At 45.3% G+C, this 12,252-nt stretch overlaps 1 pseudogene; it reads left to right on the top strand.

Moving 5' to 3' along the window:
* The first annotated feature begins 2,115 nt into the window (after window positions 1-2,115).
* Window positions 2,116-12,049, top strand: LOC123256764 (annotated as a pseudogene).
* The last annotated feature ends 203 nt before the right edge of the window (window positions 12,050-12,252 follow it).

A 12,252-nucleotide genomic window follows, 5' to 3' on the forward strand; every position in this document is an offset into this window, starting at 1 on the left:
ACAACTACTTCTTCCATCCAGGGCAGGCCCACATGCTTTCAGCCCTGAAAAATGTCAGCATGGAGAGCGGCTATTGGCATAAGAGCATTCGTTGCTGTTTCAGGCTAATTTGTCACTGATATAGGAGCCTCGTCTGTTGGTTGGCTGGCGCAGGTCCAGCGCTTTCAAAGGTTTTCTGTCAGGACTTGAAAAGGGGCCAGTTTTTTTTCGTGGAGCCAAGCAGTCTCAGGCCTGTTGTTCTCAGAGATTTTGTGAGCCAGGGACGCATGTTAGCAGGAAACAGAGCCAAATGGGGCTTCCTGAGCGTCTGAGAGAGGAAGCGCTGTAATAAGCATGGAGGCCAGGGTTAAAAATAACTCTGGTATATAAAGGCTGCTGAGGGTCCCCTCTCACTCTCACACGCACTGCTCCTGCCTCGCCTCGCCTCGCCTCGCCTCTCCTCCATTCTCTCTGTCTCTGTTTCTGACTCTCCATCCCGGGTGCTGAAAAGGGGAGCAGGTGCTGTGGAAGCCAAGGGAGACAGATGGATTGCACATCTTTCGAAAGGAATGCTTCCCTGGGAAATGCGCACCGGCCTGCTGGCTCAGGATTCCGAGGGCTGCCCTGTTTTCAAAATGGGCTGAAAATGGCACAATCACAGAATTTCTCTCGGGAGGGCTGAGAGAGCCCTTAGAGGCTCATTGTGACCAGTCCAGAATCCTTCCTACAACATACCTGCCAAATAGTTGTCCTGCCTTTGCTTGAAGATCTCCAGCAATGGAGAACTCACTCCCCTTCCCCCTGAGGCGGCCCGTTTATTGTTGGTCAGTTCTAACTGGGAAGAAGGGTTTCCTTCTGCATCTGCCTCCTAGTTCTGCCCTCTAGGACAAGTCTGACCCCTCTTCCACATGACAATCCTTCATTTCCTTAAAAGAATCTGAATATATCACCTTAACCTTTTCCCAGCTCCCCCATCACCCCAATCTTCTCTTCTCTGAGTTACACATCCTTGAATTGCTTCAACTGAGACCCTTCATCATCCTAGTCATCCTCCCTCCCCCCTACCACCCACCCACCCCTACTGCCTCCCTCCTATCACATAAAATTAGAGATTAATAGACCTGGAAGAGACCTCCAATGGTAGAGTCCCAAACCCAACATGGCACATGAATATCCCCTATAAAAATATTTGAGACTAGATCTCCCTATCTTGCTCAGGCTAAAAGTGCCAATAGTCACCCATAAACCGGATCCCATTCTGATTGACACAGAAGATTTTACCTGCTTTTTCTGTCCTGGGCCAATTCAGCCCTCCTTAGGTAATCTGGTGGCCACCACCACCACACGCGTGCCTCTGGAGTCACCATATTGGTGCCGCACTTAGGGAAGATATCGACAGACCGAGCCCACCACAGCTCAGAACTCCCAGACTCAAGCAATCCACTAGCCTCCCTCTCTCCAGCAGCAGAGAATTTTACAGGTGTGCACCACCCACCAAGCCTGTGTTAACATTCTTAACCAGTATTCATCCAGTCTCTGTTAGAAACCTTTTCTCTAGTGACAGGGATCTCACTCTCTTCCAAGAGAGCCCATTTGATATATAGACAACTCTAGGTGTGAGACCGTTTTTCCGTATATAATGGTCTGAAATCTATTATGAGCGCCATGAATATTAAGCATAGGGGTATCACGGTTTAGGTGGGGGGGGGGGGATGGAGGAAACATTCCTTGTGTTTTGAGTATAATTTTCTCTTTTTTTCTGACAGGAAACTCCCCAAATGTCCAGGGAGCAGTTACCTTTCTCTGCAGCCTGGAAATCACAACCCACAAAGCCCCTTAGAGCAACAGAGCCAAAGGAAAGGAATGTGAATTGGTGCCTAGTCCAAGGCCATCAACAGCCCCATATCTATTACCCCTGTTTTGGTATGAAATAGATGACAAGGCTTTGGTGGAAGAATCCAGGCGGAGGGAATTCTGTGGTGATCCCACAGCACTTTCAAAGAAGCCATCGGGTGGCTGGGACTGGGCACCGAGGGCAAACCCTTGGAAGGCATGTCCGTGGAGGGCAACGTTCAAACGATATCCTATTCCTTGAGAAGGAAAATGTTCTTTGGTCATTAGGACAGACTTGGAAAAATGAAAGAACGTTTTGCTCTCAAGAAATCCGATCCAGACCTGCCAACTTCCACCTCAAGCCCCGGGCTGAACACCCCCTTTGTAACTCACATGCTGCCATCATTCATTAGCAAAAAACTCCAAGCTCACCGAGATGGAACATTAGGTTCCCACTTAAAAACGTTCAGTTCTCACTATAAGCATCTGATGCCTAAGTTTGGACGGACGTTGGAACTTCTCAGGACTGGAAGAAAGAGACCTTCCAACACGGAATAGCAGAGTAGAAAGGACTCTCAGAATACTGACCATCGGCACTGGGCAGGGACCGTAGAATACGGAATGTCTAGTTAGGAGGGGATGTGGAATGTCAGAATGGGGAAGGATCTGGCGATATAGAACACAGAATGGCGAAGCTGAGTGGGACAAAAGGACCTCAGGTGGCATCTGATTTTACAGATGAGAAATTCCAGGGAATGGCTGTCACTTGCCCCCAGTAACAACCCATGAGGCCAGTGACCTAGAACCAAATTTCGTGCTTCTGACCATTATAGCACATTCCCTCTCAAAGAACATTTTATGCTATTTTTGCCAGGCTGTTGGGAATTGCTATCTATGGTAACAGCAGTGTTGTGCCAAAGGGAGAGACTGGTCCTTTGTGCCTAAATGGAGCAAGAGCCAAAGTGGGTCTGAGAGACCTTAGGAAAAAAACGAACAGAACATTCAAACTTCCCTTATAGCATACAATTTGCTCCTGAGTAGAATCTGCTCTAAGAGAAGTGTCTCTGAGACTCCATCCGAGGAGGACCCTTTTGCAAAATACCAAAAAGACCCTACTAGAGGGCGGCTCACAGGTATATAGGACTCTCCCATGGTACCAATAATTCAATCCATTTTACAGAGGAGGAAACTGAGGCCCAGAGACGTAAGTTATGTCCCTTCTTCAAGTTATAACTAGTAAGTAGTAAAGTTGGAACTCAAGTCCTCAGGCTTCTAGGAAGGTGAGCTGTATCTCCTGACCCTCAGCCTCAGTGCCCCTTCCTCCAGGAATCAGAACGAGCAGAATTGGCTTGAGAAATCTTTCCTATAAAAGAATGAGCCAACGACAAAGGATCTAAATTTGAACAGAACACGAGTCCCCAGGAAAACCAATGAGATCAGATTTATGTATAAAATATGCCTCATGAAATGACACCTCACTCATCTCTCCAAATGCCACAGACGTCTGATTCACACTTCCATGTATTCAAACAGAGAAAGTCAGCTCAGGAAGAAATCTCAGAAGGATATTTCGGTGAGCCAATTCAACTTTTGTCCTTTGATATTTTTCCCAGAACTGCGTTGTAGATAGAGCATACACACAAGACACGTGACCGTACAGATGGGAACAAAATATAGAAACAATGACTCCAAAAGTTTTTCCATTACAGGAGCTTCACCTTGAAATGAAGGCAAGCACACCATTCTGAGCAAAGATGAAAATACTCAGATCTTCTCCCTGAAGATGACTCAACAAGCTCCCTACTCATAGAATTACAGGGTTACCTTTTTTTTTTAACATTTTGAAATGTTAGATGATCGAGTCAAAACGAGCATTTATTAAGTACCTTCTGCATGCAGGACTCCAAGCTCTGGGGGAAGACTTTAGATAAAATCTCTGCCCCTAGAACTCACCACCTAGCAGGAACCACAGTAGGTACTTAATAAATGCCTGTTGATTGATAGTTTAATAGCTAAAAATACTCGGGTCGGTTTAATTCCACAGACATTTATTGAACATTGACCACATTTGTTCAGTCGTGTCTGACTCCTGATGATCACATTTAGGGTTTTCTTGGCAAAGATACTGCAGCTGGTTGCCATTTCCTTCTCCAGCTCATTTTACAGATGAGGAAACTGAGGGCAACAGGGTGAAGTGACTTGTTCAGGGTCACACATTTCCTTCTCCAATTCATTTTACAGAAGAGGAAACTGAGATAAACAGAGTGAAATGGCTTGCCTGGAGTCGCACAGCTAATAAGTGTCCGAGATCAAATTTAAATTTGTAGTCCTGATTCCAGGCCCACTTGAGGCTCTACCCACTGCTCCACCTAGCTTCACTGACTGTGCTAGGCACTGGAAAAAGAGCTAGGCAATACCAAAACCATTCCTGCTCTCAGAGAGCTTACATTTCACATGTTAAGTGGACCAACCAGAAAGTCACAAAACAAAAGAGGCTCCAGGAGGTCTGAAGGGTAGATGGTTATCTACCCAGAGGACCAGGGAAGCCTTCCTGAGAAGGTAGGATTACCATAGGGTTTTAAAGGGTAAGAGATTTGGAAAAATAGAATTCCTTCCTGGAATTCATAAATTTGGAAATGGGAAAGACTTCTGAGGTTATCTAGTCTAACCCCCTAATTTTAACATATAAAGGAGACTGAGGCCCAGAGAGATAAGGTGACTCACAGGTAATAAATAAGAAAGGTAGAATTTGAACCCAAGTCCCCTGACTGCAGTGTCCACAGGCCACTGGACCACAGAGGAATGAGCATGCAGCCCATATTCCAGAGACAGACTGCCATCTGATTTGGCTGGAGCACAGAGGACGTGGAAGGAAGCCATGGCATGAGGCTCTTTCCTACACTACTCCCATAGAGCAACATTGGCCTATTTGCACACACAACCCTCCATCCCCTGCCTCTGCCCTACAAATATCAATATCAAATCAGGCATTAAAAAGATAACAAATATAGAACAACTTAGTCCTGCATAGAATGCTCTCCAACCTCACTTCCTACTACCTTTCCTGGCTTCCATCAAGACTCAACTCAGTTTCCATCTTCTTTGGCAGGAAGGCTTTCCCTAGACCTCCTCTTTTCCCCACTCCCAGTGCTACTGCCTTCTCTCCTGAGATTTCCTCCCATTTACACTGTCTATATTTTGTATGTATATAGTTGTTTGCTGGTGGTCTCCCCCATTCATATGGGAGCTCTTCACCACTCAGGGGCTGTGTTTTTCCCTTTCTTTCTATCTCCACTGCTTAGCACGGTGCCAAGCTTAATAAATTGCTCATCCATTAACTGGTGCCAGGCCTTGTGGGATCTTGAATGCCAAGGAGAGAAGTAGGACCCTTACTGAGGACGCAGAAGGCTACCATGTTGGGCTCCCTGGGTGAGAACGCCAACTCTGGCAGCCCAAGGACCCATGGAGTGAAGACGTGAGAGATTTGAGGGAGGAAGACCAGGAAGGAGACTACTAGAGTAGTCCAGACAGAGAATGTTGGGAAGCTGAACCAGTTGGTAGCAGTAGGAAGAAAAAAGTAGGGATATAATGGGAAAGATGCTTTGGAGATAGGATCTATGGGACCTGGGTCTGAGAGTTCAGAGAGAGAAAAAGGTAAGAAATAATTCCAAGCTTAGGAACAACAAGAACCTAGAAATGAAGAACTGCTGAAACCTTAAGAGGAATGAAAGGGGAACATGGGAGAAAAGAAAAGTGGCTGGGGGAGGGTAGATAGAGCACCAAGGCCTAGAGTTGAGAAGACCTGGGTTCCTAGCTGTGTGACCCTGGACAAGTCACTTAACCCCCATTACCTAGCCCTTACCACTCTTCTGCCATAAAACCAATACACCATATTAATTCCAAGATGGAAGGTAAGGGTTTAAAAAAAAAAAAGAGTTTACTGATTTGATTTGCTGAGTCTTAAGAAAAATTAATTTTAAATGAAAGCTGGATATAAATGCAATTAATTGCCACATGGGGAAAATAAGTATGGGAGAGGTCAAAGCAGAATGTAAAAAAATTGTCTGAGGGATGTAGGTCCTTCCCAGGGAAGAAGACCAATGGCATCATGTGTGATGTCTTGATTTGCTCTTGAATTGGATTGAAGTGGCAGAGCTGAACAAAGTCACTCTCACAGTTATCCAAGTCCCGTGACAAGACCAAGTCAGGAAGACTGGCCTTGGCCTAGGATAGGGTGGATGACCTCAGCTCCTTTGTTGTCGGACCAGGCTCTAGCTTCTCTTCGGTCCCTGCTTCTTCGTGGCCATGGGGACAAAACTGGGGAGGTGGTTGCTCTGCGTGTCCCAGCTCCTGGGAGCCACACGCTTGAAATGGGTGAAAGGGGGACCTCAAAGGTAGAGGAGCAGCTCTGAAAAGGGCTCAAACAAGCCCCCCCAAGAGGTGCTAGTCCTCCCCAAACACCCCATGTACCCCAAGGATATGGAAGGCCTGTGCTCATTTAAGATACCCAGACCAGAAGGTTCTTTAGGTCCTGTGAAAAGGTAAGACTGAAGATTCAGTTGAGCCTAGAGGTGGTCCTGTCTAACTTTCTTATCTTCCCAGTGGGGAGAGCCAGCTAGACCCAGACAGGGGGAAGCAACCTTCCCAAGGTCACATTATGAGTTCTAGGGAAGCCATTGTTTTTGGTCAGATACTTTTGTTTTTCAAATCTTCTCTCTGTCTTTCCATATCACGGGATTCCACTGGAAAATTCTAAATGACTTATCTCCTTTCCGCTTTATTGGTTGGACCTTATCAATCCATTTGTATAAATAACAAACAAATGCGAGTTGAACTATATACATTTCAAAGCATTTTGTAAGGCCTTCCCTTCCCTCTTAGAATCCATACAATGAATCTATTGGTTCTAAGGCTAGACAAAGGGAGTTAAGTGACTTACCCAGGGTCACACTGTGGACCAGTCTGAGGCCAGATTTGTGAACCTCTCTATTCAGTCAGCCACCTCAATGATACTAATTTCAAAGCATTTTAAAGAATTCATAATGAGAAACTTTTATTTACTTTTTCTGAATGGCACATTGTTTTTTATTGAGGCTGAAAAGATGGGTAATGAGATACTTTTAAACATTCATAATGTTCCAAGAAATATTTTGCATGCTCAAAAGATTCCTCTAATTCAAGTTAGATATGAATAAAGAGAAGCCTTAGAAAAAAGGTCATCTGATATCATTCCTCCAGTCTGCACCTATTGGGTATCAGGCACTACAGACACAAAAATGACAAAACAGTCCCTGAACTCAACATTTACATACTATTGTTATTGTTCAGTAGTATCTGACTCTTGATAATCCTATTTGGGGTTTTCTTAGCAAAGAAAGTGGTTTGCCTTTTCCTTCTCTGGCTCATTTTACAAATGAGGAAACTGAGGCATAGAAGGTTAAATCACACAGCTAAGGTCTGATTTGAACTCAGGGCTTCCTGATTCCAGGCCTGATGTTCTATCTACTCTTTACCCAGTACAGTAGGACTTTGTTTTATAAGAACTCAATACGTGAATTCAGGTATGCATACATTTGGAGACTGAAAAATTAAAGGCAGAAAAATATGTAAAATTAAAATGTTTAATTACATGCTAAAGCTGTGCCATTTTCCCAAATGATGTAGAGTCTCATAGCAGTTCACCCAATCAGGCTCATTCTCTCTCTGAGACATGTTAGTGTGAGTCACTAGCTATAGAATCCTTAGCTACAGTTACGGCATCTATCTCTTGTCTGGAGCTTTCAGTTCTTGCTTATACGTGATGTCCACATCAGAGCAGTGCTTCTGTTTGTTTCATTAATGCTATTTAGTTATTAATAATGGCCCCAAAGTACCAGACTGGTGATGCTGATGGCTCAAATAAGCCTAAGAAAAGTTGTAAGATGGGAGCAGTGGATTGAGAGCCAAGCCTAGAGACAGGGAGTCCAGGGTTCAAATCTGACCTCAGACACTACCTAGCTGTGTGACTGACTCTTCTGCCTTGGAATCAATACACAGTACTGATTCTACAACAGAAGGTAAGGGTGCTGTTATTATTTTTTTTTTAAGAAGAAAAATCATAAAGTATCGAGATATGTTCACACAAGAAATATTTATTAAATAGTGGAATTCACTATTATGTGGGATGTTCAACTTCTGTGAAGGGTCTTGGAAGGTATTGGTCAAGTAAAATGAGATCCATCCAATTGAAGTATGGCCATGTAGTCCACAACTATAACAAAAGGTGAGTCTGTTATTGTTACTCTGATGATGGAGGTGTTCCAAGGTCAACTTCCATTTCCATCCTGTCAGTGTCCTCCATCTCCTTGGTCTTCTAACTCTCCAAGCTGAACTGAATGATGACTGTTCCATCTCTTAGCTGACCGTCTCGGGTTCTACGATTGTAGCTCAGTACTGGTGAGGATGCTGTTGTCTACCTTTGCTTTGATAGTTCACCCTCTAGAAGGTCTGGTCCCTGCCGAGATTGAGCCTTAAAGCTCAGGAGTACTCAGGAGTCTCCTCTTGGCCATCGTTGGCCATGGTTTCTGGATCTGCGTGGTTCTGATGACATTAGCTACAGGAGAGTCGTGTACCAAGCCCTGGAATAGTTTGCAGTGTAATTTTTCCTGTATTCTCAAGGTCCACAAGGTCTATCTGTATCAGTCTTTCCACACAATGCTCTACCCTAAGGCGAAACTCTCTAAACTTTTCTCCTTCCAGTTATATAATATTAAGAACAAAATTAGTAGAGATGGATCTTCTGTTCTGCTCCCCTCAAATATCTGAGCCAAGTTTGTATACAAATTTTTATTCAATTTTTATACAATACAATAAATTTGATCTTGGTTACTCTTGCCCATTCAACTCAAGTCTCCCAGGATTGCTCTTCTGGGAGTCATGATTCATTTCCAGAGAAAATGCCAAATGGGGGCCTATGGTATTGTTGTTTTTCCTTCCATTTTGAAGAGGTCCAGTGGCATCACAGAGTGATGTCTTCACTTGTGCATGAATTGGACTAAAGTGAGACAGAATCGCACAAAGTCAGCCTCAGTTTCTCTTCCAGAGTCACCCAAGTCCAGTGACAAGACAATAGTCAGAACAACTGGTGATAGCAATGGGTGACCTCGGCATCTTTGATGAATGACTAAGCTCTAAGAGGTCCACAGTTTCTGCTTCAGGTGCTTTCATGGCTAGTGGAACAAATTATTTTCATGCTTGAGGTAGACACCCCACCTGACTCACCAACAGGTTTGTGGCTCATTGGTTACCCTCAATCTGATTTAGCCTATCTGCCAAGATGATTTACCAGGATACGTCCACTGCGCATGCTACAACTTCTTGGAGCCATTGATAAGGATAGAAGATTTCCCCCTGCCACCCCACCATTGCTACCTGGGGATGATGGAAAGGTTTCCCTGGGAGGGGTCTTTCTGAAACCTCTTCCCCCATTTTAGGAACCATTCCCCTGTTCCAAAAGAAGAGGCACTCCCTTTCCCTCTACCTACTCTGGAAGAAGAAGTGGGGGGTTGAACCCCCAGTACCAACACATCAGCCCAGAGGAAAGGTGAGCAGCATTGACCTAGAGATGGACTCTCTGTCCTCCCTGTTGAATGACATGACCCAGAATGATCCCTTTAAGCCCAGGGCTTCATCTGGATCTCTGCCTCTCCCAACTGCCCCACAATTCCCCGCCAAGCCAAGCCTCCCACCTGCAGCTTCAAGCCCAGCACCTCTTCCTCTTTGGTTGGCTCCTACTAGCCCTCCTTAGTCCCATTCTATATCTGTGGCTAAGACCTCAACCGCACAGCGTGGAGGTCCTCAAGCTCAGGCTTCAGCCCCAGCTGCAGCTCCATCTGTGGTTCCACTCCCACAGCCCCAGCCTCAACCTCAACCCCAGCCTCTATCCCTAACCCCAAGTTTAACCCTGTGGCCTCCAAATTTACTCCTGTTACCCTTAAATTTAGCCCTCTAACATCTGGGGTTCCCGCTCATCATAAGGGGGGTGGGGGAGTCCTTCACCTTTCCCTGGTGAAGCCTCCCAGCTTCCCTTGTGCTTAACACAGGAAGAAGCCCACGGGTTTAGGAGAAGTAAGGTCCAGTGTCTCTTCCTGCTTAGGACTGGGTGTAGCATGTTGGGGCCCCAGGACCTCCAACCCCTCGGGAGAAGTAGAAAAGTTGACACAGCATCTAATGAGGGACATGGAGCAGCCCGTCAATAACAAGCCCCCCACTAATGAGTGCTCTATTTGTGCTGCCTCCATCATGCCTGAACCTGGCTGAGATGAGATCCAGCCAGTGGTAGCTCTTAGCAAAAACTTCCAAATGAAATGTCACAAGTATGAGGACTGTGGGAAAGCTGTCCACTGAGGCAGATGAGATGGTTGTCTTCCTCCACAGAGTCACGCACTGTGTTGTCACTGCCACACCGCCTGGGTTTGGACTTGAGGGTAAACTTGTTTTCATGAATCTCAAAGACTGAGGATCGGTGCTAGGTCAGAACTTCCTACTTTGAGATGATCAAGTCTTCCTTCACTCCACTCAGCCTCATTCCCCACCTGGAGCCAGGATGCAAGAAAAGTTACAGCTAGTCTTCTGCAAGCCCTGTTAAGTTCTAGGGGGCAGGGAAGCGGTGAAGAACAGCAGAACCCAAAACCAATTCCTTCATTTTCAACATCCCTTTTCCCTTCTGGTACAAGAACTGCCTGCCTCATGCTCCAGACTTCACAGCATCCTCCCATCCAGCCCCTCCTTTCCATCCCTTTCTTTCTTTTTTTTTTTAAACCCTTACCTTCCTGTGTATTGGCTCCAAGGCAGAAGAGTGGTAAGGGCTAGGCAATGGGGGTCAAGTGACTTGCCCAGGGTCACACAGATGGGAAGTGGCTGAGGCCAGATTTGAACCTAGGACCTCCCTTCTCTAGACCTGGCTCTCAATCCACTGAGCTACCCAGCTGCCCCTCCATCCCTTTCTTTTTGAGGAGCTTGATGGTTCAGGCAGCATTATTGCTTTCACTCCTACATTGAAGCTGTTGGTTGGTTGGCTCACTCTCAGCAACATTCGTACTCTATTAAGGGGCTTGAGGAGAGGCTGTGTCCTGGACCTATCCCAGAGGCTAGACAGGCAACACCTTCTCTGGACCACACAATGTGGGACTCTGGTCACAATTACAAATAAAGTATTCACTTCCACATTAAAAAAATAATAAAACAAAGCAAACTCCTCTTCCTGAATTCAGAATCTGACTTCTAGTCACTTACTGGCTTCGTGCCTCTGGGCAAGTCGCATGACTGTTTGCCTCAGTTTCTTCATCTGTAAAATGAACTGGAAAAGGAAATGACAAACCAGTCTAATATCTCTGCCAAAAATACCCCAAAAGGGGTCACAAAGAGACGGACATGACTGAAAAATGACTCAACCATGTAATCCACAGGGGATCTGGCCTCTTTTTTACCCAAAAGATGAAGTAGAGTATAATTGTGTATTTTGGGTAGAATTGTGACAGTCAGTCTCTTAGTAAGAATATCCCCTTTGATTAAAAGGACTCCTTTAGGCAACTCCTTATCCTCAACTGAGAGATGCCTGAAATTCCAAGGAATAACTTCCTACAGGCTAATGTCTCAAGTTTATCTCCAGATCAAAATTCCCAGGTTTGGCCAGTTATTTCACCTGCCTTAACATCAGTGACTTTAATGGTAAACTCTCCCAATTCTTTGGCTTTTCCATCCAATATCCTTAAAACACCCTCCTTCTTTAGGTCAGGGTCTATTCCTGATATCAGGAGCCACGACTTTTCCATGGCAAGACAGTAATAACCCTTCTTTGATTGTCTTAGCTTTCGTCTTTTCTCAAGAGCCCTCCCTGTGTGCCCACATTAATACACAAATATTCATGCAGTTAAGAAATGTGCCACATTAATGGTCTATTGAAGATATCAAGCAGAAGCAATACAACAGCATATGTGGTTGATGCCACCAGGTCCTGGTGCATTCCCAGCCTGCAGTCTGGGCACTCGGGCATCTATTCGGGTATTTCACATGCCACCAATATGAGTGGCAGCTGCTGGAGGGGCAGCAGTTCCTTAGCCTCCAAGAGGCACCTTCCTGTGAACAGTGGCGTGAGAAAATGAATTCAGATCATGAAAAAAGGGTTTCTTCGTGTATTACCAACACATATGTCGACGTGGAACCTAGAAGCCCCAAACTTGTAGCCTAGAAAGATTTAATGAACCTCAGTTTACTCAGCTTAAAGATGACAACCCCAGGCTTGACCCCATCACAGGAGAGTTCCTAAGTATACTGGGGCCCATTAAATCTTTCTAGGCTACAAGTTTGGGGGCTTCTAGATTCCATGTTGACACATATAACAAGTGATTCAGACTTTTAAGAAATCCATCATATCTGGGGGCAACTGGGTGGCTCAATGGA

The sequence above is a fragment of the Gracilinanus agilis genome, chromosome 1 (assembly GCF_016433145.1).
Source record: "Gracilinanus agilis isolate LMUSP501 chromosome 1, AgileGrace, whole genome shotgun sequence".
Lineage (NCBI taxonomy): Eukaryota > Metazoa > Chordata > Mammalia > Didelphimorphia > Didelphidae > Gracilinanus > Gracilinanus agilis.